This window comes from Gopherus flavomarginatus, chromosome 1, assembly GCF_025201925.1.
Source record: "Gopherus flavomarginatus isolate rGopFla2 chromosome 1, rGopFla2.mat.asm, whole genome shotgun sequence".
NCBI lineage: Eukaryota > Metazoa > Chordata > Testudines > Testudinidae > Gopherus > Gopherus flavomarginatus.
The window spans coordinates 150,743,364-150,768,299 of record NC_066617.1 but is presented as its reverse complement, the minus strand read 5'-3'; the positions used below and the strand labels follow the sequence as shown (position 1 = coordinate 150,768,299).

General features: G+C 48.9%; 3 non-coding genes and 1 pseudogene across 3 annotated transcripts; 2 read left to right on the top strand and 2 right to left on the bottom strand.

The window, feature by feature from the left end:
• Positions 1-4,670: 4,670 nt before the first annotated feature.
• Positions 4,671-5,747, top strand: LOC127043088 (putative zinc finger protein 286B; annotated as a pseudogene).
• A 5,256-nt stretch (positions 5,748-11,003) lies between these two features.
• On the top strand, positions 11,004-11,075 carry TRNAG-UCC (transfer RNA glycine (anticodon UCC)). Its single transcript has one exon. It is a non-coding gene; the product is annotated as a tRNA-Gly (tRNA).
• Positions 11,076-14,046: 2,971 nt separating this feature from the next.
• Positions 14,047-14,119, bottom strand: TRNAF-GAA (transfer RNA phenylalanine (anticodon GAA)). The gene has a single exon. It is a non-coding gene; the product is annotated as a tRNA-Phe (tRNA).
• A 3,301-nt stretch (positions 14,120-17,420) lies between these two features.
• Positions 17,421-17,494, bottom strand: TRNAT-AGU (transfer RNA threonine (anticodon AGU)). The gene has a single exon. It is a non-coding gene; the product is annotated as a tRNA-Thr (tRNA).
• Positions 17,495-24,936: the final 7,442 nt, after the last annotated feature.

The following is a 24,936-nucleotide window of genomic DNA, read 5'->3' as shown; positions in this document are numbered from 1 at the left end:
AGTTTAGTGTCCTCTGCAAACTTGCTGAGAGTGCAGTCCACACCATCCTCCAGACCATTAATGAAGATATTGAACAAAACCGGCCTCAGGACGGACTCTTGGGGCACCCCGCTTGATACTGGCTGCCAGTTAGACATGGAACTGTTGATCACTACCTGTTGAGCCCAATAATCTAGCCAGCTTTCTATCCACCTTTTAGTTCATTCATCCTGCCCATACTTCTTTAGCTTGCTGGTAAGAATAGTATGGTATCTGACTTTTTCAGAGGGGGTGCATCTGCCAAGGCAGTTCTTTGCTCCGGAGTGACCTCTGGACATTCATGATGGTTCCCTTTTTCAATATTTTGTGATAGTGTGGCAGCCAGGGCCATATGATGAGCTGCCAAATGAATAACTCAAGGCTGTGATTTGGTCCTGCCACGAGGGCAGGGGACTGGACTCGATGACCTCTCGAGGTCTCTTCCAGTCCTAGAATCTATGCATCAGGGAAACGCAGGGCTGGGGCTGTGAGGGCCTTCAGTTTTAGCAGGGTTAAAGCAGAGTCCTGCTCTTTTCCCCATTCCCATTTTGTCTTTTTCTTTGGCATTTCCACAATGGGCGAGTTATTTCAGCATATTTATAAATGGTTGGTCTAGGAAAATTGAATCCTCCTAGCAGTTCTCTTTAAGAGTGGGCGTCGGTACGGGCCAGCATTTCTACTAGTGCCCTGAGCTTCCTCTGATCTACCCATCTCCCATCTTGTCCAACGACTATGCCCAGGTATGTCACCTGAGGTAGCACCAACAGAACATTGTCTAAAGCTGCTTGGAACCCCATTTCCTGAACTAGTGCCAAAACGTCTTCCGTTAATGTTTGAGTTTGTGCCTCAGTTTCCCCCTTTTGTAAAACAGACCAAGTTTGTCATGTTCTCATTTCTTTTACCCCTTCTACAATATACATTGCACACATTCCGAAGAAAATGCACATTCCGAGGAAAATGCACGTTCATTCCACAGTTTAACTTCTATAACATTAGCCATATAGATTTTTACATAAGGCGTAACTGTTTCTTTTGTGCTCAGAGTTTTTATGTATTCTTATCAAAGTGACAGTTTGATTACACAGAACCACCTTAAGGCTCAGTGTGGGACTCTGTTTTTTCCTTTCCTTCAGTACAGCTCTTATCTGCTATTTTGTTACCAAAAAACAAATCCAGGCTCTTTTCCTATTCTTCTGGTTTTGACTGCCCTGCTGCAGCCATGACTTTGGTCTTTTAAAGAGATTTTAAACTTATAAAGCATTAAGATACCTGTTACTAGGCACCCACTCACCCGGTGGCACCTCGTGCTGGTCGTCTCAGGGAATTAGCTTCCAGCCTCCCTAGCGCCCTCTGTCAGCCAATGTCTCGCTTTGCTGCTGGCCCTTGTGTCTCTCCCAGACCCCAGGTGACCCTTTCACTGGGTGCTGCCCCCTGGCCATACCCCCACTGTTTCTCCAGGTGTCCCCACTCAGGGGAACCCCCATCCACTACCACCTCACCTCAGTCATAGGCTTCTGCCAATCCCCATCTCACCCCGTGCCCTGGGGCAGACTGCAGTGTCAGCCACTCATCGTAGGCAAGGTTGGGTCTCGACCTGCTGCCTCTACCTATTGCTGGGCTGCCCCTTTGCACCCCCAGGACTTGTCTTAGGCCCTCAGCTAGGCCGCAGCCTGGGGATTTTCCAGGCTGGAGCCCCCCCACCTCCTCTAGCCTTCCCACAACCCTGCGCCACTCCCAGCATCCAGGTCCTTCTCTCTGTACAAGCAGAGAGAGAGTGTTTGAGCATCTGGCTCACAGCCTCTTATAGGGATCAGCTGGTCCTGATTGGGCCGTTGCCCCAGCAGTTACCGCCTTCCCCAATCAGCCCAGGCTTTCCTCCTCAGCCCTCTCCCAGGGCTGGCTTTAACCCTTCCTGGACTGGAGCGGGTGACCATTCTGCTACAGTACCTTAAGGGTTAAATGCTAAATATCAAAGCCAAACAACACTAGTTACCTGTGTCTGGAAAAAAGTAGTTTTCGGTTTTGCAACTTTGAATGAAAGATTCAAATGGATTGTAGTGGTATAATTTAAAAACAACCCAATTCATCTTAAACCTGCAAAACAAGAGCTTTACAGAGCGGGAGTGTTGCTGTAGATCCTAAACACTCCACGTATTTACACAATATATTTAGACACACATTTGTTTTTCCTTAACATTCCTTACTCTGGTTTAATTTTTACACCGCTATACATAGATTACATTTGCATACATTTGGGGGCGGTTAAATTCCAATAGAAACCCCTTACGTTCTTTTAGCAAATCTGACTAACTTGGATCATGGTCAAATGATTTCAATCAGATTGTCTCTTTGCCTGGCTGCAAAGAAACCAAGAGTTCTCTTTCTATAACACATTTCATTTTTAACATTTTTACAACTTTCAGCTGTTTAATCCCTTCCAGCCTCTGCAGAGGGAACTTCTCAATCTCTTTTTTTTTAAATTGCTTGCTTATCTCTCCAAATGACACCTTCATCAACTCAGATTTCACCATTCCAAGTATTGTTCCAGGGATCTGAATTCCCCATGGCCTATACTTACTTTTTTTGCTTTTGCCATTCTACCCTCAGGGCTTCCAACCTGCTTTCCATTTTTTTTATTTGTTGCCTACCTGCTTGTCAGGGCCCGACCCTGCTTTCCTCGCTGAACCATCCCTTTTCACGGACACAAACTTTGTTCCACAACCAATTTAGCACGGAGGTTGGACTCCTCAACCAGCCTCAACCCTTCCTGATCCCTTTCCTTAATCATTTCTTTTAAAATTGTGAAACCATCACTATATCATTCACAAGAAATACTACACTGCCCAAACTCCTATATCTGTTTAAAAGGAGTAATCTCTTGAACAAAGTATCGTCTTTGGATTGCTTCCTTTTAAACATTTCTTACACAGGTGTTACCACTATTTGCCCACACGCCTATATCCTTCAGAGTTGGATCTCACATAGAAAATACTGCCTGAACATATTTTTTATGAATTTATTTTACTTTTATAACTTTTCCATGCCCATGCTGGGACTTACAAAACACAAAAGTCTCTACCCACTAAAAAGAACTCTGCCTGACAGAACAGGAGAGGGGAGTGCTAAGCCCCCTATACTTTGGGCTCGATCCTGCTATGATCAAGGGTATATTCACCTATGCAATTTTCCCCCGACAGATGGGTAGGAGTGAGGACTCTAACCCTCCCCCTTATGGCCTGACACTTCTACGAACAGGGGTCAGGGGTGGAAGGTTTGTAGAAACTTTGGTGGTGCTCAGAACCTGCTCCCCGCAACTCTGCCCCCACCTGCCTAAGACTCTGGAAGGGAGTTTGGGTTGGGAGAGGAGGTCTGGGGTGCAGGTTCTGGGATGGAGTTTCAGTGCTGGCTCTGGGCTGGGGGTGGGGGTGCAGGCTCTGGGAGGGAGTTTGGGTGCTGGAGAGGGTGTGTGGGGAAGAAGGTTGGTTTGCAGGCTCTGGGTTGGAGTTTAGCTGCTGGGTGCAGGCTCCAGGCTAGGGCACGGGTTGGGTGTGAAGGAGGAGGGTGAGGAGTGCCGGCTCTGGGACAGAGTTTGGGGGCTGCTCTGGGCTGGGATGGGGGTGTAGGCTCTGGGAGGGAGTTTAGAGACAGGAGGGAGTGCAGAGGAAGGGAGTGCAGGCTCTGGAATGGAATTTGGGTGTAGGCTGTGGGCTTGGACAAGGGGTGGGTGTAGGTGGGGGTGAGGGGTGCAGGCTCTGGGAGGAAGCTTGGGGATGGGAGGGGGCGGAGGGAGGGGGTGCAGGCTCTGGGAAAGGGTTTGGGAGCCAGAGGGGAGGAGCAGCGCTTACCTGGGGCTCCTAGGCAGGGCAGACTGGGAGTCTCCATGTGCTGCTACCCTCAGGCACTGCCCCTGCAGCTTTCCATTGGCTTCAAGGGTGCTTGGGTCAGGACACAGACCCACCTTGCCCAGGGGCTGCAGGGAGGGGCCTGCAGCCATGTGGAGGGAGCAGGGAGGAAGCCACTCAGCTCCGCTTTACTGCCAGTGGTGAGGGGGGGCAATGCAAAAGAAAACAACCATGGCATTCTTTTTCTTATTTTAAAATGCTAAACCTACAACAAATTGGTGACCCTCAAAGGTCTGTTACTACCTTTAAATCAATCCAGACACAGATTCTAACTGATGTATCTCTGCCCGTTGGCCCATTCTGTTACTCAAAAAGGGTGGCTGGATGGATGTGATCAGATCATACACCAGTACATTTAATACGTGCTACATAATTATTAATTATCCTTCATTCTAAATGATATAAAATAAAAACATAAAATCCTATTGCTACATTTGAGGGAAGAGTTTGGGGGAGTTCAGTTCCTGATTTTTATTTGACCTCTCTCCAGCACTTATTTTGGTTTGGCCTCCTGCTTTCCATCCCTGTTTGAGGTTTCTGTCTCTATCACAGCAGGTGATGCAATGGATTGTGAGAAAGAGGAGCAGAATTCTCAGCAGGAAAATGTTGAGCAAGTGGATAAATACAGAGTATTATTGCAAAGACCAAAAAGCAATGTAACCAGGAGTCACGATCAGGGACAATCCTGTGAGATTCAGCACAAATCAGAAAGAGAGCATGGAAACCATCCAGGGGAGAAAGTGGGTAACTTAATTTCATGTGAAGGAACTCAGAAGGACTTCAAGGAAACCACAACCCAGCAGGAAATCCTCATGGGAAAGAGAAAAAATACATGCACTGAGTGTGGGAAAAACTTGTGTGACTACTCAGCCCATGTAAAGCATCAGAGAATCCACACAGGGGAGAGGCCCTATGAATGCCGTGAGTGTGGAAAACGCTTCACTAAGAGCTCGTCCCTTTCTGAACATCAGAGAATCCACACAGGGGAGAAGCCTTATGGATGCCATGAGTGTGGGAAAAACTTCATTCACAGATCAGGCCTTTATCAACATCAGAAAATCCACAGCGGTGTGAGACCCTATGAATGCCGTGAGTGTGGGAAAAGCTTCACTTACACTTCAGGCCTTTTTCAACATCAGAGAATCCATACAGGAGAGAGGCCTTATGAATGCCGTGAGTGTGGGGAAAGCTTCACTACCAGCTCAGCCCTTTCTGAACATCAGAAAATCCACACTGGTGTGAGACCTTATGAATGCAGTGAGTGTGGGAAAATCTTCAATCTCAGCTCGACCCTTATTAGGCATCACAGAATCCACACGGGGGAGAGGCCCTATGAATGCAGTGAGTGTGGGAAAAACTTCTCTCATAGCTCAGCCTTTTCTGAACATCAGAATATCCACACTGGTGTGAGACCCTATGAATGCAGTGAGTGTGGGAAAAGCTTCAATCGCAGCTCGCACCTTATTACGCATCAGACAATCCACACAGGAGAGAGACCATATAAATGCAGTGAGTGTGGGAAAAGCTTCATTAGCGGTTCAGCCCTTTCTGAACATCAGAGAATTCACACGGGGGAAAGGCCCTATGAATGCCGTGAGTGTGGGAAAATCTTCACTTGGCACTCAACTCATGTTAGGCATCAGAGAATCTGCAAAGGAGATCAACACCTCTAGGGCTATCAATACTTTTTTTTCTTTAATACTTTTCCTGATTCCCACAGAGTAACTTTTAAAGCTGTTTGAACTGTTTGCAGCACTGTTATCTCTCAGCTTGTCTAGATGAATGGCCCATTTTTGCCTTTTGCCGTTCACCCTGTTTTGAAGTTGACCCATTTGTCCTTTCTATCAACTCCATTGTCCCATGAGTAATTCGAGTGTGCCCTTCCTATCAGGAACCAGGGAGCATCACATTTATTCCATTCCTCCTATTGCAAAGTTATTGTTAGTCACCAATGATACAATCTGTGTCATTGCCAGTTGTTCGCATGTTGCTCTGGGTTGTGCTGAAGAGCAGTTATATTGGGATCTTTTCAAATTATATTTAAATGAAGGGGAGCAGGGGCAGAAAAAAAAAAGTGTAATTTCAGCCTCTGTGCCACTGGAAGAATATGTGGTGACACAGAGATTCCCTCCTTCCCCATCACCGCAGAACTTTTACCTTTTGTCTGAGCCATGCAGAGTTTATCTTCATCACATTCTATCCATCTACTTCTCAAAGTGTCATGTGATGAAGCATTCTCCTTTGTCTGTGCTTGAAGATGATTTTTTGACTTCTTTAATCCTAAATCAGAGTTGCTATGACTGGAGATGAAAGTGTCAAAGTCCTGGAAGGGGAATTCAAATGGATCCCAAATAAAATGTTATTATTTGGAGTTTAAATCCCAGGTTCCATCTATTGTAAAGCCACTTCTGGCAAGAGGGCTGGTTTTCCCTCATTATGGGAATGCTAGGATACTAAAAATTTTGTAAATAACTTAACTGACTATTGAGACAGGGATGAGGGAAGCAGGTTTGAATGGATTAGAGGACAATGTGATGGGAGAATCTGTTGTCCCGATTCTGAATAATCAGATGTAACCTGCTCTAGAATTTAACTTGACACTTTCTTTGTAATGTATTCTCTCTCTGTGATGTGGGTTTCTCTCTTTCCTGAAGGCTGTTTGGTCACTCAGTTGCATATTCAGTTCGATAGGACGTAGCTCACATTTATTGGAGAACTTAAGACAAATGACCATTTGCTAAAGTAATCATTTCTCACTTCAGCTTTGATTTTTCCCCATCCCTCCATGATGACATGGAGAAAGTTCAAGTGGAGTTCTGTCAACAGATGAGAACTCTCCAATTTAGTGGACAGGCTAACAAAGAAACAGCAGTGATTTAAAATCTCCACTCAGAAATGGTGAACAACAGCAGAACCCCAACTAACTGTAGGAAGTGCATATGATCACAGTGTAGTTCAGTTGTTTAAGTCAATATTGTCACAGATGATCTGGGGAGAGAATTCCATGATAAGTGATTTTGAACTAGGCAAAATGCCCATGTATTTGGTTCCCACAGCATGTGTAACCCGGGTCCTACAGAAGCTCTCTCCTAGCTAATCCTATATTATGGGAAATGCAGCCCTTCATGACACAGATGTTGAGGAAATAGAAGTGGGTTTTTTGTTGAATTTATCCTTTGTGGATGCTAAAAATGTGTATAAAATGAAATTAGTTTTGTAAATCTAATAGCTGCAGAAATATAATTATTTTTTAATAGAAACTCCAGCTCTGGTAACTAACAGAGATTTTGATTCAGGCCTGTATCCCGTCCCTTGCCTGGACCTGTGCCACCAAATTAAAGAAAAGCTGGGCATGTTTCGGGAAGCCATTCCTCACTAACACTGCTGAGATTTGGAGTGTTTTTTTAAAGGATTCCACTTCAGGGATTAAGGCCAAGGATTTGGAAAGAACTGGGGCTGAAAGAGTCCACACTCAGTTCGTGGTTTCCACCCCAGTAAAGGAAGCTATGGTGACCAATGACCCAAGGAAAATTGTTTGTGCCACTCCACTTCCTAGTGCATTGTCACTGATGACAGTTCCAGCGGGTACCAGGATTAGATTGAGAACAATCATCCTTCACCATTTGAATCCAAAGAGAAAGAGCTTCATAGGACGTTCCTTCCCTGTGGATCCCAAACTGGCTGCCTGATTGGGTAACAAGGACTTTCAGGCTGTAAAAATGATGATAGTCAATGAGACAATGAATGTGTCAGGCTCCAATTTCAGACTTCTGGATATACTCATGTTGAGTCCTGATTCCATGGTTTTGTGGCTGATCCTCTGGCTATATAATAAAGCTGATCTTGGCACAGCTGCACCAATGTAGCTGTGCTGCTATAGCACGGCTATTACAGATGCTGTAAACCAGTGGGAGAGATCTCTGCAGTTGAGCGTGATTAGTCCAGGTTCCGCAAGCAGCGGCAGCTATTTAGGCAGGAGAAGCTTTCCTGCTGATGTAGCGCTATCTACACAGGAGGTTAGGGCTGTGTAACTACGTTGCTCAGCTGTGTGGATTTTTCACACAGCTGCACAATATACTTTTACTGATAAATGTCTTTAGTGTAGACCAGACAGTTTTACCTTGTGTTTTATGCAGTTACATCATTTCTCCTCTAGCTTCTCCTACTTTGAAAGATTAAAAAGTGTGAAAAGGTATTTTTTCCTGATGATGCAAATATTCCCGCACAGGAGACCCCTTCCACCAACACACATGGCAGAAGATCCTGAGATATATGAACTCACAGAAGTGGTTGGGACAAACCACAACTTGAGCCAAGGTTCAGTTGTTGGCAGTGGAAATTAAAAGAAAACTAACATATATGACAAGAAGTTGTGATCATTTAATATGTTCTTGTTACCTATTAAAATGAAATTATAGGTGAACTTATTGGTTAAAGAGTAAGAAACTAATTGTGTGATAATCTGAATTATTTTGGAAAACTGAAAGTTGTCTTGTTTTTTCTTTTGTTAGTCATGCAGGAAATGATGGCTAATCTTCAGAAGTGAATTTGATTTAATTTACCCCTTGTAGTGTAAGGAGTTCTGGTAGAAAACCTCACTCCAATGGTTGAGGTGGAAGAATGCATGAGAAAGAGTGTATAAGAGAATATTGGCCCAGTATCGATTTTAATTTTTTGTGTTTTCAGGTAGAACTTATTTTGCTTAGTTTCAAAATCAATCTCTATTAAAACAAAAGCTACTTGAAGAGATAAATTGTCTAGTTTTTACCCACTTAGACTGTAAGGGTCATTAACTTCCCCTCTTCTCTAATTTGCAAAGGAAAGGCCTGACATCTGTCATAGGATGTGTCCAGCAGGTAGACAGCTGCACTCATCAACCATCAGTATGAAGGAAAAGGCTGAAGACCATTGCCTTTCTGGTCAATAAGCCATCAAAAGGCTGGTCTATGCTGAAAAGCTGTGTTGGCAGAGCCACATCTCTCAGGGGTGTGAAAAGTCCTCTCCATTGAGAGAAGTAGTTAATGTGACCTGAGCCCTGGTGTAGACAGTGTTAGGTTGTCAGAAGAATATTTCCAGTGTTTGAAGGGTAGACACAGCCTTAGACAGATTGATCCCCTCTGGGAAGTGAGTCATGACATCAATTCCAATTTTGACCCATCTCCCTGTATGTGAGAAAGTTTCTAGTATGAAGGTCTGAGCCAGCTGTCTGATCACCTGGTTCCTCAACTGTAGCTACAGCTGTTAGTGCCCATCTATCCAAAGACTGAGAGAAATGGAGAGTTCCAACCATTGTCATTTTAGTATCTTATTGCTCCTCTCTATTTTTTGTGCTGGCCTTTCTGTTATTATCAAGGTGTGACTGGGATTCCCTGGAGCAGAGTTCCCAACCTTTTTCTTTCTAAGGCCCTCGCCCAACATGGTATAAAAACTCTACAGCCCACCTGTGCCACAACAACTGTTTTTCTGCATGTCCAGTAGATTAAAAGCCAGGACTGTCATTAGGGGGTAGCCAGCAGAGCAATTGTGCAGGGCCCCACAACACAGGGGCTCCCATGAAGTAAAGTTGCTTTGGCTTCAGTCCCAGGTGGTAGGGCTCAGATTTCAGGTTTCTGACCTGAACCCCAGTGAGTCTAACACCGGCCCTGCTTTCTAGTTTATTTTGGTGGACTCCCCCTGAAACCTGCTGGCTGCCTCCCAGGGGGCTCCAGACCCCTGGCTCTGAACCACGGCCTTGGAGCTCTGTTTAGAAGGGGGGAGCAAAGCTGCTGCCTTTCCTGATGGCTGAACTCAGGCCCTTAGAGTAGGATATTCCTACCCTGCCAGCTGCACCAGGAGAGCTCCCTGAGGAGCTGCCAGGTCTCAGGGATGGTCTGAGCCTGCAGGGCCCCCAGGGGGCAATGAAGCAGCTGAGTCAGTCTGGGCACCTTGATTTCCAGAGAACTGCCCTGACTCCCTGCTCAGCAGCAAAGAATAATTTCTCCCCCATTCCCCCAAAAAAGTGCAGAGCTGGGGGTTTCTCATTTCACTCGTGCTGGGATGGGTTGGGGTCCCAGGGACATTTCTAGCAGAGCATTTGGAACTGTACTGGGGGAACCAGCCTCTCATTACAGAACGTTCACGTTCAGACCACATCTTTATTTACTATTTTTTATAATATGATATAATCCTTCAATTGTAGTGTCACCACTGATAACATGGCATGTTCAGCCTGGTGGGATACCAAGGGTAAAACTAACCAGCTCTTCAAATCCAAGAGAGTGGAGATAAATCACCTCTCAAGAGTCAATGCAGCGTAATCAAGAGGCAGACAGTTGGCCAAATCACTTTTGAATGGACCCCAAAATCTTTTTATTTACTTATTATCATCATTACTGTTATTTATTATAATCATTATTTACATTGGAGTCTGGATCTTGACTGGACCTTGACCAACAATTTGGACCTTGACAAAAAATAATGGCTTACCCCTAAGAACAGGGTTGTGTTACATTCCTTACGTCCTTGCTCCATCTTGTGGCCATTTCCTTTCCCTCCTTTCAGTGAAAAGCTTTGGGATTTTTGTGTAGAAACTTTATTTCCTCATCAGAGACCCCGGAGCGGGGGCTGCCTGCATGTACCAAGCACCCACTAGATTAGAATGTGACTGACAAACACCCTTAAGACGAGGCAGCCGTCTGTCAAAAAAAATCATCTCCCTTCTTCACTTGAGTGACAGCCTGAATGGTTCCTTCTCCGGGCAGAGCCCCAAGGATTGGCATCATCAGCAACAAAGCCATGTGTACGTAGCAGCACCCAACCCAAAATGTGCTTTCGAAGGAGCTGTCTCCTTCCTTCTGGGGTAAAATTTTCCATTATGGTCATTGATTTTAATTTCCCTTCTCTGAGGGTAGAGATGGGGTTGGAGCTACCTCAGGTTGGGTTGTAGAGCCCATGTCCCCATCTATCAGTCACTCTGGGAACCTGTCTTTGCTCCTAGCTAACAGGCTGCTGCCAGCCTGTCCGGTCAGCTCCTTAGCTTGGGGTGGGGTGGGTGAGTCACTTGACAAGCATAAGTGGCACATAGGAGAGCTACTTTCACCAGATGCATTGGTGGTACAGTGGTGAGTATAGCTGCCTTCCAAGCTGTTAGTCTGGGTTCAATTCCCACCCAATACAGGAATGTGATGTTTTATTTGCTGGGAATTGGTTTAATTTCAGTCACACTGTATGAGTTTAGCAAAGGAATGAGAGAATCAATGTCTCAAATCCCAGCAGGTCATTAAACACACATTGGAGGAAGAAGGGGGCAGGACTATACAGTGAGCTGTTGGAGTCATTCTTCTATTACAATATTTTATTGATTTTTATTTTTTTTCCCTTTACTTCCCTCTCCCTTTTAGACTCAGAGGCTTTAAGGTCAGAAGGGACCAGTGCGATCATCTAGTCCGACCTGCTGCACCTTGCAGGCCAAAAAACCCCACCCATCCACTCCTGTAATAGACCCAGAGGAGGGGAATCTGGCTGCCCTGCTGCAGCAGGAGCTGGCAGCATCAAACTTCTGCCCCCACAGAAGACAGCAAGGGGTGGAGAAGAGCAGGCTGGGGACTCTCTGGACCATGGGCCCAGCGCCATGGCACCAATTGCGCCATGGTAAATCCAGTACTGGTGGGAGGGGAGGCAGCTCTGTGCACTGCCCATAGCCCAGGCAGCACATGGAGGCCCTCTGCTCCCCTCCCCCAATGGGTGTGCAGAGATGTGCCAGCAGCACTAAAGTAACTCCCTGCCCACTCTGCCTCCATCCATCCGTGCTGCTCCCAGAAGTGGCTGGCATGTCTCAGCATCCCCTGGGGGGGAGGGAGTGTCTCCACGCACTGCCCTTGCCCCGAGTACCAACTCTGCAGCTCCCATTGGCCAGGAACTGCAGCCAATGGGAGCTCTGGGGGCAGCGCCTGCAGGCAGCAGTGCACGGAGACCCCCTGGCCCCACTCACCTAGGAGCTGCTGCCGGAGGGTTGTATGTACCAGTCATTTTGGGAGCTGCAGTGCCAGGAGTAAGCGTCACCCCTCCTGCACCCCAACCCCCTCCCCCAGGACAGAGCCCGCACCCCACACCCAAATTTCCTCCCAGAGCTTTGCTTGTTTTCCTTTCACCCAGAACCACCCTTCTTCTCCTGGGCTGCAAGTAGCCATCCCTGGGAAGCCAAGAGGCAGACACAGGATTCTGCCTCCCAGCAGCCAACCGCACCTCCCAAGGCTTTGCAGAATGAATGGTGGTGCTCTACTAACCCCACTTAGCCGCACTGAGGCACTTAGCTTCTGCCTTGCCTTCCTCAGCTTGACTTTCCTCTTTTGCCCCATTCCTGCCTCACTCCCTCCTTTGGCAAGTCACACAGAGGAGGCCAGCAGGAAGAGCCGACCTCCACAGGCTAACCTCCAAGGGCAGAGGAGACCAAGGCGACTGGCCCAGATCCTTTAGCTTTCCACTGCTGATGCCAAGGCTTTTTCTCAGCTCATTTCACCACCCTCTGCCATGCAGGGGTTGGGGTTACTGCAGGACAGGCCAGTGGCAGCAGTAGGAGTGCCTTGCTGGACAGCCAGGGGAGCTGGGAAAAGTAAACTATCATGTTTCTGCCTGGTTTTGAACCAGGGGGCCTTTTGCATATTAGGCAAATGTGATAACTACTACACTGCAGAAACTCTGTCCCAGTGCTCTGCCCCTCCCTTCATAAGAACGTAAGAGCGGCCGTACTGGATCAGACCAAAGATCCATCCAGCCCCATATCCTATCTGCCAACAGTGGCCCATGCCAGGTGCCCCAGACCGAGTGAGCCTAACAGGTAATGATCAAGTGATCTCTCTCCTGACAGCCATCTCCACCCTCTGACAAACAGAGGCTAGGGACACCATTCCTTACCTATCCTGGCTAATAGCCATTAATAGACTTAACCTTCAAGAATTTATCTAGTTCTCTTTTAAACCTTGTTATAGTCCTAGCCTTCACAATTTCCTCAGGCAAGAAATTCAACAGGTTGACTGTGCACTGTGTGAAGAAGAACCTCCTTTTATTTGTTTTAAACCTGCTGCCCATTAATTTCATTTGGTGATCCCTAGTTCTTATATTATGGAAACAAGTAAATAACTTTTCCTTATTCACTTTCTCCATGCCACTCATGATTTTATATACCTTTATTATATCTCCCCTTAGTCTCCTCTTTTCCAAGATGAAAAGTCCTAGTCTCTAATCTCTCCTCATATGAGACCCATTCCAAACCCTAATCATTTTAGTTGTCCTTCTTTGAACCTTTTCTAATGCTAGTATATCTTTTTTGAAATGAGGAGACCACACCTGTACGCAGTATTCAAGATGTGGGTGTACCGTGAATTTATATAAGGGCCATAAGATATTCTCCATCTTATTCTCTATCCATTTTTTAATGATTCCAAACATCCTGTTTGCTTTTTTGACTGACGCTGCACATGGCATGGACATTTTCAGAGAACTATCCATGATGACTCCAAGATCTCTTTCCTGATTAGTTGTAGCTAAATTAGCCCCATCATATTTTATGTATAGCTGGGGTTATTTTTTTTCCAATGTGCATTACTTGACATTTATCCACATTCAATTTAATTTGCCATTTTGTTGCCCAATCACTTAGTTTTGTGACATCTCTTTGAAGTTCTTCACAGTCTGCATTGGTCTTAACTATCTTGAGCAGTTTAGTATCGTCTGTAAACTTTGCCACCTCACTGTTCACCCCTTTCTCCAGATCACTTATGAATAAGTTGAGTAGGATTGGTCCTAGGACTGACCCTTAGGGAACACCACTAGTTACCCCTCTCCATTCTGAACACTGATGGAAGAACCTGGGGAAAGTGTTGGCAGTCCTTGGATACATCAGCTAGTAGAGCAAAGGACTGGAGCTCGCACTCAGGAAGTCATCCTTACGACTCCAACTTGAAAGAGAGCTTCTTTTTCTTCCCCTTGCTGAGAAAGAGCAAGAAATGTCAGGTGGGTCAACTCAGTGTACAAGTCCACACTGTCTTTTCTTGCTTGAGAGCCTGAAATGAGGGATTCATGGTGTGTAAAGGCACTGCTGTGCTTCCAGAAAACAGGCCACTGCTGCACACAAAGGTACAAAACAGCTTGCTAAAGCCTGGGATTGAACTAAGGACCTCTAGATTTTCAGTCTAACGCTCTCCCAACTAAGCTACTTCAGCATGTAAATGGTATTTTTTTGGCCTGCTGCTTCTCTGTCCAGGAAATTTTTGTGAGCCCTGGCACACAAAAAGGGCATCATTGCAAGCGCCCACAAAGGCAAGATGAATTTTTGCCTGCCTTGCTCAGCTTGACTTGCTTCCTCACCCCATTCCTGTCTTAGATCCTGGGTTACCTGGTGGCTGAAGATGGTCCATTGTCTCAAGCGGTGCCAGAGCCTGACACAGTGCCCTGAGCAGCCTTTGCTCTGCACATGCCGGCCGTGCACATTTGCAAATACTTCAGAGCTCCTGTCAGTAAGTTCTGGGGACAGTTGCTCCCCTTCAGAGGAAGCTCCCTAAAATTGGCCTGTCTTACCCAGTGGTATATTGACCTCTGTTCAGACTGAGCCGAAGGTGGCGGGGGGGCTCACTGCTGTGGCTGCCGCTGCTGTGAGGGTGTCCACTGTTGCAGATGAAGCCATCCTGCAAGCACCTTCCACCTACTCACCCACTGAAAATCCTGTAGGATGTACGGTGGGAGTAGAAGAACACGGGGGGCTTCCTAATCTCCTCCCTCATCCACCACCATCAGCCATCCCATACCTGGTTCTGCACCCAGTGGGGTAAAAAAAAATACAACCATATCCAAAGAGTCAGTTGCGTTCTTTGTGGTTGCCCCACCATTCCCCTCAGGCCTGACCTGACCTCCAGCTCAGCCACCCACTGAAAATTGAAAAACAAAAAAGTAGAGCCGTAAAAGGCTTCAAAGCCCACCAGGACCAACCCCAACTCTGTCACCATCAGAAAAACCAAACTTCTAACTAGGTAGGGACATCCTATTGCCCCACAAGAAGTGGGAGGCCATTATGTTTGGTCTCAGCAGCACTCGTGGAGCAGAGGAAAATACATGTCTGGGGAAATTCCCCACAGCAAAAAGATAAGTCTTGAGCATCACAACTTAGTAAGTAATGACAAGATCCACTTACACCACTGGCTGAGCCATTCCTCACAGATCAGCAACTGCTTCTCCCAGTTTGCGTTCCCAACTGAATGCTAGAAGGCCCAGTTCATCCACCTGCCCACTCTTGCAGCCCTCCTCTTCCGCCCTGACTGATAGTGAGGAGTATTAAGCCTCCCTCCCTCAGGCCCTTCAGCATCCCTGGGGAACACCAACACCACTCAAATTACTTTGGGCCAGTAGGTCAACCAATAGGACTGCCTCCTAGGCCAGGCTGCAGCCCAGCTTCAGGACTCAGAGGAAATGGAGCTCGCATCCCTACCTACAGGGCTTCAGGCATGGCCAGGCTTCTGGATCAAATGTCTCCACTTGTGTTCAAGTCACAACAGCTAGCGGGCAAAGATAGGCATTCATGGCCTTTGAGAAAGCAAGATCGAGCCTTGGAAGACCCAGCAGGATTATGTGGCATCCCAAGGGAGTTTGAACTTCAATTATAAATCCCACTGAGACTTGAAGTTTGATTGCAAGATTCAAAGCCCTCAGTGGGGGGTGTGGGGGCCCTTACACCATGGGAGCAGCAGCAGAGCCTTTGACCTCTGCTGACTTCCAGCAGGGAGGACTCTGTGGGGACAATATTTTCTGGCAGGGAGGACCCAGTGGGAACATGTCTCTCTGGCCAGCCCTGCATTTGCTCAAAAAGTCAGCACACAGTGCTTTGCTGCAGGCCCAGAGGCCTTTCTTCCTCCAGACTGCGAGGCCAGTGGACAGGTGAGGAAGTAGCACCTTCAGTCCCAGGCAGTAAAGGGCCCTTCCTAGGAAAGACCAAGTGCTGAAAAGGAAAAACTGGAGTTAAAGAAAGTCCTACTGAAGTTCTCAGGACATAAGTGTTTATTTGCCTGGCCAGAGACTTGAACCCTGGATGCTTAGATTAAAAGTTTGAAACCTCTCCCAACTGAGCTAGCCATGTTCACAAGCAAATTAAGTGCAGTAATGAAACTACTCAAGAAAAAGTGTGTGCAAAACAATACAGAAAACCTGCTACTCTCTTCTTGGCCGTCCTAGCCCCAGCCTGATCCTCCATCCGGCACCCTGAGGCCTTATTCTTTTTTTAGTTAAATATTATATCCAGGAGAAAACACAGTTATACAAAGCAAAATGAAATCACAAACAAAAATGTCACTGGAAATACAAAAAATTAAAAATGAAAATGCAATCCCCATCACTTTATCGTATCTGGGCCATTCCTGTAACGAGAGCACCCACTAAGGGCCCTGTGTGCTTACGAGAAACCTGGAGGAACTCATACCACAGCCTGAACATGAAACTCAACTGCTCCCAGGTGCCGCAGTAAAACCCTTTCCCTGCTGTGACATTGCACTCCATGTATGTACTCATGCTTTGAGCAGAGCGTGCCACACCTGGGCTGACATTGCAATGGAGACGTACCCTTAGAGTCTATCTCTCCTGGGATAAAGATGGCAACATGGCTGGTCTGAGTCATCTGACTTGGGCTCCTGGATGTAAAGCTGAGCGGCTAAAAACTGTGGTGCAGATATTTGTGTTCATACTGAAGCCTGGGTTCAGAAACCTTTGCCCTTCATGGGGCCTCAGAGGTTGGGCTCAAGCCCATATGTCCACATAGTTATTTTATAGTCTTGCATCCCTAGCCCCATAAGCCTGAGTCAGCTGACCCAGGCTTTGGGACAGGTGCCCTGGGTGTGTTAATCACAGTGTAAACATAACATTAGGCTATGTCTCCAGTGCAATGAAACATCCATGGCTGGCTCGTGTCATATTAATCAGAATCATGCAGCTTGGTCTGGATAAAGTTGCAGTGAACATGTCTCAGCTCAGGCTCAGTACCCTCCTCTAGGAGCCCAGAAGGGTGGGAGGGAGTTTAGCGAGTGGAAATAATAAAACTACAGTGAAGTATTACCATGGACTCATGGCATTTCTCCATTGGTTTGTCTGCTTTGGGACAGGGACAATAACACATCCTGCTGCATTCGTTATTTCAAAGAGTGGTTTAGGATTTTCATTTTCAGACACTGGGCACAAAGTAGATCTCAACCCTCAGCATAAACTAGGTGACCTGCCCACAGATTCTGGCAGCCACAATGAAGCATTTGGTGTGAGAGCCCAGACCTGCCCCTGTCCCAGACAGAGGGAGTCATCCTTGAGGGGTTGAACCACTGACCTATCAGCTCTTGACACCCAAACTTTCAGTAACTCTATTGTTAGTGCCTGTGTGTGTAATTTAAACCATAGGAATAACCACACTGCGATAGACCATTGGGTCCATCTAGTTCTGAATCTTGTTTTCTGACAGTAGCCAATGCCAGGTGCCCCAAAAGCCACACCCTAAGGCACTACTGGGAGTTGAACCCAGGATCTCCTGTTTACTAAACAGGTGCTTTAACCAGCTAAGCCATAGTGCCCACTGCTACTGAAAGCATCTTGTCTGCCCACACCTGCCTGTCTGCCAACCCCCACAGGTGCCTGACAAGCTTTGCTTGTGTTTGGATTCTGTAAAGCAGAGGAGCAGGTGAAGTTTTGCTCCCAAGGTGTGTGTGTGATTCTTTGCACAGATCTATGCTGCTATCTTAGGTCGGTGTAATTACATTATTTAGGGGTGTAAAAAATTTACACCCCCTCCCAAGCAATACAGTTATATCAACCTAACCCCAGTGTAGATAGCCCTGTGTGAACAGGAGGGCTTCTCCCATCCACATAGCTTGGGGAGGGGCTTGGTTAGTGAAGACCCAGAGAACAGGTAGCCCATGACTCTTGCATTGTGGGGAGGCTGGGCATGAGCACTGGAAGCTCCCTAGGAGCTAGTCCACCTCTTGCTCGCTCCTCACCTCCCCTGAGGCCTCCTTGCCTGCTGCTTGTGCCTCAATACTCTCTGCCCCAAGGTCTGCCCACCACCCACACCTCTCTGCCCTTCCCGTGACACCCATCCTGCCTGCCGCCCACACCTCTCTGCCCCTCCCCTGAGACCTGTTCTGCCCACCACCCACACTTCTCTGCCCCTTCTGTGACACCCATCCTGCCTGCCACCCATGCCTCTCTGTCGCCTCCCCTGACCAGCCCACCGCTTGTACCTCTCTGCCCCTCCCCTGAGACCTGCTCTGCCCACCACCCACACCACTCTGCCCCTCCTGTGACACCCATCCTGCCTGCCACCCACACCTCTCTGCCCCTCCCCTGAGACTTGCTCTGCCCACTACTCGCACCTCTCTGCCCCTCCCCTGACCTGCATTGCCCACCACCCACACCTCTCTGCCCCTCCCCTGAGACCCACTGTGCCCACCTCTTTCTTCATGCTGCTCAGGGCTGGTGCAACCATTTAGGTGAAATAGACAGTTGCCTAGGGCGCCAAGATTTGAGGGCGCCAAAAAGCGGCGCCCCCCCAAAATTTTTTAAAGGGTTGCAGCCGCTGCTGCTGGAGAGGCAGTCTGAGCTGCCCGCGGCAGCAGCTACCTACAGCCGGCAGCCCAGGGCGCCCCCGGGGTCAGGGCGCAGCCGCGGCAGCCAGGCAGCCCAGCAACCCGGGGGGCCCTGGGGTCAGGGAGCCGCTGCGACAGCCCGGCAGCCCAGGGCGCCCCCAGGGTCAGGGCGGCAGCCCGGCAGCCCAGGGCGCCCCCGAGGTCAGGGAGCCACTGAGGCAGCCCGGCAGTCCATGGCGCCCCCTGGGGTCAGGGCGCCCCCGGGGTCAGCGCGCAGCCGCGGCAGCCTGGCAGCCCAGGGCGCCTCCGGGGTCAGGGCGCAGCCGCGGCAGCCAGGCAGCCCAGCAACCCGGGGGGCCCTGGGGTCAGGGAGCCGCTGCGGCAGCCCGGCATCCCAGGGCGCCCCCAGGGTCAGGGCGGCAGCCCAGCAGCCCAGGGCGCCCCCGAGGTCAGGGAGCCACTGAGGCAGCCCGGCAGTTCATGGCGCCCCCTGGGGTCAGGGCGCCGGCGCGGCAGCCCAGCAGCCAGGGGCACCCCCGGGTCAGCGTGCCACTGCGGCAGCCCAGAGGTTTGGGCTGACCGCGGCTGCGCTGACCCAGGGGAATCCCTGAGCTGCAAGCAGAGGCTCAGAATCCCTCTCCCTCCCAGAGCAGGGGCTCCAGCCTCTGCAATTTTTCTTGTTGCCCGGCGGGGGCGCCGGCGGCTGGGCAGAGCTGCACAGCTCTGCTTAGGGCACATGGCAGGGGCCCTGTGACAGCAGCGCAACACCAGGGCTTCGCTTCTGGAGGAAAGCCGTGGCTGCCCCCTGGCTCAGCCTGCACGTCAGCCCCAGTGAGGGGCACGGAGAAGAAAAGAGTCTCAGCAGTGGTCTGGTGGAGCAGAGGAAGAAAGAGGACACTAGCGCTCATGCACTGGGCAAGATAAGCAAGTGCCTCCCCACAGGTCGGCCTCAGGTGCCTGTGCTCCTGCCCCCTTGGTCCTTAGCTGGTCCCTGCTCCTGTTCCCCTTGTGCCTGGACTGCTGGAGAGAACAGCAGCCTGCAGAGCTGAGCTGCCCCAGTGCCCCCAGGCACCCCCCTGACCCCATCCCCCCCACAGCCCTGACCCCCCAGCTCCGAGCCTAGTCCTTCTGAGCTGGAAACCCCCTCGACCTCATCCCCCCACAGCCCTTACCCCTAGCTCTGAGCCCAGTCCCTCTGAGCTGGAAACCCCCTCGACCCCATCCCCCCCACAGCCCTGACCCCCAGCCCCGAGCCCAGTCCCTCTGAGCTGGAAACCCCCTGACCCCATCCCCCCAACAGCCCTGACCCCCAGCTCTGAGCCCAGCCCCTCTGAGCTGGACACCCCCCTGACCCTATCTCCCCACATCCCTGAGCCCAGCCCCTGTGAGCTGGGCAACCCTGAACCCAGAGCCCAGCTCCCCACCCAGCCGTGGGCAACAACAGCACCACCCCCAGGCAACGACAGCCCATTGGTACCAACTATCACAATCACCCAGCAACTGCCCATTATGTAATTGCAAACGTATACATACCATTACAGCTTTTAATGTTTTTAAATAATGTATTTAGTTTATTTTCAAATTATTACAAATTAATTTTTGAATGTATTTCACTAGTTATTTTTTACATTTCCTAATACATGTTACTATTGTATTGCAAATGTTTTATGGAAGGGACCTCCGATTTTGCTTTGCCCAAGGCCCCCTGAGTTCTCTGGGCGGCCCTGTCTGAGTTTTAAGCCCTGCTGCTGTGTTTTGCCTGCAACAGGCAGGCCTAAGCCTGTGAGTGACCCCCATAGCAGCTGCCTGAAGAAGTGCTTGGGGGAATCATGCAGAAGGAACGTGATATTTGTTTGAGTTCTCTCCTCATGGAGGCTGTGCTCCACTTGGTGCAGGACAGCAGTCTCAGCAGGACTCTAGGCCCAGCACCTTGCCTCAGTTTGTAGATTTGTAGTGCACCCATCACCGGGCTCAGTCTGGCACCGCTACCCCTCACCAGTGCCCAAGAAGCAGTCAAAAAAGTTGGATGGACTGGTTAGGTTAGTTGTCATGCTGTTGCTTGGCCACTGTAGAGACCACTGAATGCATAGTATTCCTCTATGATATTCTGTCCTGAGCAAAATTGGCATGTTATGAGGTAGTGCCTGTGAGGGACAGGTGTCTGTTTATGTATCCAGCCATCATGTCTTAGGTCTTCTGCGGGGGGAGCTTTTCCATCCTGTTTTCATTGGTGACATCTGTGATGCTCTGGTAGACATCTATGAAGACAATACTCTGACAGGATCATCTGGCAATACATCACGAGTTGATGCAAAGGCTCTTACAAAAGCCATTTCTAGTTTCAAGTTTCTTGTTTCTCTTGTTTTGTGGTATGACATATTGTTTGAGATCAACATAGCTAGCAAACAACTTCAGGCAAAAGAATTTGATATATGTGATGCCATTAATCAACTTGGAGAAACCAAGAAGTTTCTTGTGGGCCACAGAAGTGACGCAGCCTTTGAGAAAACATTGGTAGATGCAGGTGAACTTGCGGAGGAGTTGGATGTACCGGCACTTTTTGAACCAGATCCAATCCGTATTAGAAAGAAGAGGAAGCAGTTCACATATGAAGCAGATGACGAACCTATTTATGATCTGAAAGAAAAATTCAAAGTGAACTTTTACTTTGCAGTCATTGACACAGCAATACATTCGGTTGAAGAAAGATTCACATTGATGCAGCAAATTAGTTCAGTATTTGGCTTCATATATGATGTTTACAGTTTGCAAAATAAAACACCAAAGCAAATTATGGAACATTGCTTGAATCTGGAGAAAGCTTTGCAACATGGTGAATCCAAGGATATTGATGCCTTTGACTTGTGCAGTGAATTGCAAACTATTGCAAGATGAGTCCAAAGGAGTTCATCACTGCAAGTTGTATTGAACTTCATATGGGAAAATAAGCTGACAGATAGTGTCCCTAACACAGTTATTGCTCTTTGCATCCTCTTGACTCCCAGTTTCTGTGACCAGTGGTGAGCAAAGCTTCTCGAAGCTCAAGTTGATGAAAACATATATGTGAACATCAATGTTGCAACAAAGACTTGTTGGGCTATCTACCTTGTCAATAGAACATGACATTGCTCACAGCATTGACTTGGAGGAACTTGTTTCTAAATTTGCTAAACTTAAAGCGCGGAAACATAAATTCTAAATTATAACATGTTACTCTGTGACTGTGTATTGCGCATAATGTATGTGATTTGGGGGGGGCAGGGGGCGCAAGATGGAATTTTTGCCTAGGGCGCAAAATATTCTTGCACCGGCCCTGATGCTGCTGTTGTTATTCCATGAAACATCAAGGATGGAATAAAAAGCTGAGTTTACTCCAGGGTGAGGAAAGAAAGGAGCCACCAACCCCTGGTGAAGCTCAGTGCCCCAAAGAAAACCTGGCCCTGCTATCGCAATCACTGATGTGCTGGGGATATGACAGGAAAGGGACTGTCTGAATTAAGGAAGGCCCCAGGGGATGGGGGGAGTGGGGGAGGGGAGAGGAGGGCTGTGGGTGGGCAGGGTAGTGACTCTCCACAAGCGGCCCCATCTCTGCCCCCCTGCATCTGTGGCTTTCAGCGCTGCTGGCCCCATTGACAACCCCCTCTCCCCCTCCGGCTCTGGCTCGCCTCAGGAGCAGCCGATTCAGCTCCAGGAGAGCATGTGCCCCCTGGGAATGGAACGGGGGTCAAGTGTCCCAGCCAGAGGGGAAGGGGCAGCCCAGGAGTTCTCAGACTGGGGGTTACTGCCTCTTGTGGGGGGAGGGTGAGGTTATTATGTGGGGTTCACAAACCACCCAGCTCTGCAGGCAGCAGAAGTGAGGGTGACAATGGAGCAAAGTCTGCTGTGAAAAGTGATATTGACAAATGTCCTCACACCCCCAGTATTAAACAGTAACTATTTAAAAAACCCTTTTCTGCTTATAACAATAATTCAATCAAAGTGTATTTTAGGCTTAATTTAAAAGTGAGAAAAGTTAAACTTATTTTAAAGAATTGGGTTATAAATTAAGCATTTAAAATAACGTTAAATATGAAAAAAAATCTGTTTTGAATTAATTGGGGGGGTCACTCTCAGCACCTTGATTTGTGCAAGGGGTCACCAGTTCCAAAAGTTTGAGAACCACTGGGTTACACAGGGAAAGAGCAAAGAGTGACACTGAAACAGGCCTGCAGGGGAAATACCCGGGGAGAGGGGTTCCCAACTCATAAATCTGCCCCGCTCCATTTACTGCCCCATCCCTGGGCTGTATCTCCAGTGCCAAGGACATCACAGATCCCCCTCTCTGCCAAGGGTGCTTGCACAGCTAGTTCCTTCATGCCAAGCCTCTGCCTTACTGAATAATTGCATAAATTCACTGGTGCTTCTCCCCTTCCCTCTGTGACCCTTCTGCCAGTTGGAGTCAGCAGCAACATGGCCCAGGGTTCAATATCTTGGGGATCCTTTTCAACAACACAACACAGAACCTGCTCGAGCCCCCACCCAGTAACCTGGGACAATCCCACACCACCCCTGGGTGTCTCTAAAGGCAATACTTCGCCTTGCCAGGACTGAGCCTGAGGCTGTGTCTACACTACCAATACCAACAATGGGTTTCACTTGACAACGATTCACAGCAGTGCGGCCCGACACATGTTCATTTTCATCCTCTGAGTCAGGAACTCCACTAAAGCCTCTTCTTTTGTACTGGGGTAGGCAAAAATAACGTGACACTAAATTATTCTGATTGCTAAAAGCAGGTTTAGGGGGCTGTGTATTTTTGAAAAAAAAAAAATCAATACTGATTCTTCTAACTAGCAGCATGAGATAAAGAAAAGAACACGGACACATCTTGTCAGTAACGGCTAATGTCCTAAATGGGAAATCAGCAGCGGTTTGTAGCTGGGGAAGCGTACAGTCTGAATGTGTATGACCTGACCCCAGCCCCCACCCTCACATAGCAGTAGGGCTTGGCACTCTCTCTGTGCATTGGTGTGGTGACTGAGTGGTTAACCAAGCAGTGACAATCCAAGGAGGTTCCCTGAGTCAGTTTCACTCCTGAGGAGATTCTGCACCAAAAAAATTAAAATTCTGTGCACAATATTTAAAAATCTGCAAATTTTATTTGCCAATAAATAAATGTGGAGGCTCCAGCATCATAGAGGGGAGCAGAGGTTCCTGGATGCACAGAGATGGGATATCACCCTGCAGCCCCCTCTCTCCTCCAGGGAAACAGACTTGGTGGTGAGGCTGCACCTCTCTGCCGCCTACTCCAGGAGCCCCAGAAAGACTCCACAGAACTGCTCATGAGGGGTGCATGACCACTCTTGTGGCTTCTCTATCAGAAAGTCAGATCAGCTGGCCTTGGGGCTCCTGCCACTACAACTGGTAGCACAGTGGGGCTAAAGCGGACTCCTGCTCACCCTCGCTCTGCACGGTGCACCACTCCCAGAAGCATCTGGCATGTTCCTGCAGGTTGTGTCTCTCACATGCTGCCCCTGCCCCAAGTGCCAACTCTGCCATTGGAACTGCAGCAATGGGAGCTGCAGGGGTGGTGCCTGTGGACAGTGACCTCAGGAGATCACCTCCAGCCTCCTCCGGGTAGAAGTTGCTGCCAGATGTGGGTGCGGGTCACTTTCAGGAGCTGCCCAAGAGAAGTGCCGCACCTCAACACTCTGCCCCAGCCTAGATCCTGCACGCACCCAAACTCCCTCCCAGAGCCTGCCACTGCCCCCACTGCACCGCAATCCCCTGCCTCAGCCCAGAGCCCACACCAAAACTCCCTCCCGGGGTCTGCCCCCTGCCTCCCCTGTTCCCCAACCCTCTGCCCCAGCCCAGAGCCTGCACCTCACGCACCCAGATTCCCTCCCAGAGCATGCACCCCCTTCTGCACCAAAATTCCCTCCCAGAGTCTGCCACAACCTCCCCTGCCCATCCCAGAACCTGCACCTTATGTACCCAAACTCCCTCCGAGAGCCTTAGGCAAAGGTGGGGGGGGAGGGGAAGGGGCAGGACTTGGACCCATTCTGGGCATCACCAAAAGTTCTATAAACCTGGCAACCCTGATCTGGAGCCCTAGTCACTGTCCATCTCTCGCCTTCCAGGATGGGACTCTGTGGGACAGGGCTCTGCTGGGGCTTTATTCCTTCCTTAAGACCATGGAAGGGTGAACAGGGAGAGGATTTGTTCTTGTTTTCTCTGCAGAACACAGGCAGACAGCTGGATTATTTCCAGGGCTAGAATAAAACCCAAGCTAGCACAGGATTGACCTCTGGGTTATGGACTCAGCAGGCTGCTGCTGCACCACTCTGCTGTAGGGGGATGGGGTGGGGCTTCCTGCAGGATGTATTCCCAGTGCAGCTCCCAAGCTGTGCCCTGGCGAGCTGTGCGCAGGGGATTTAGACGCTTTAGAGGCA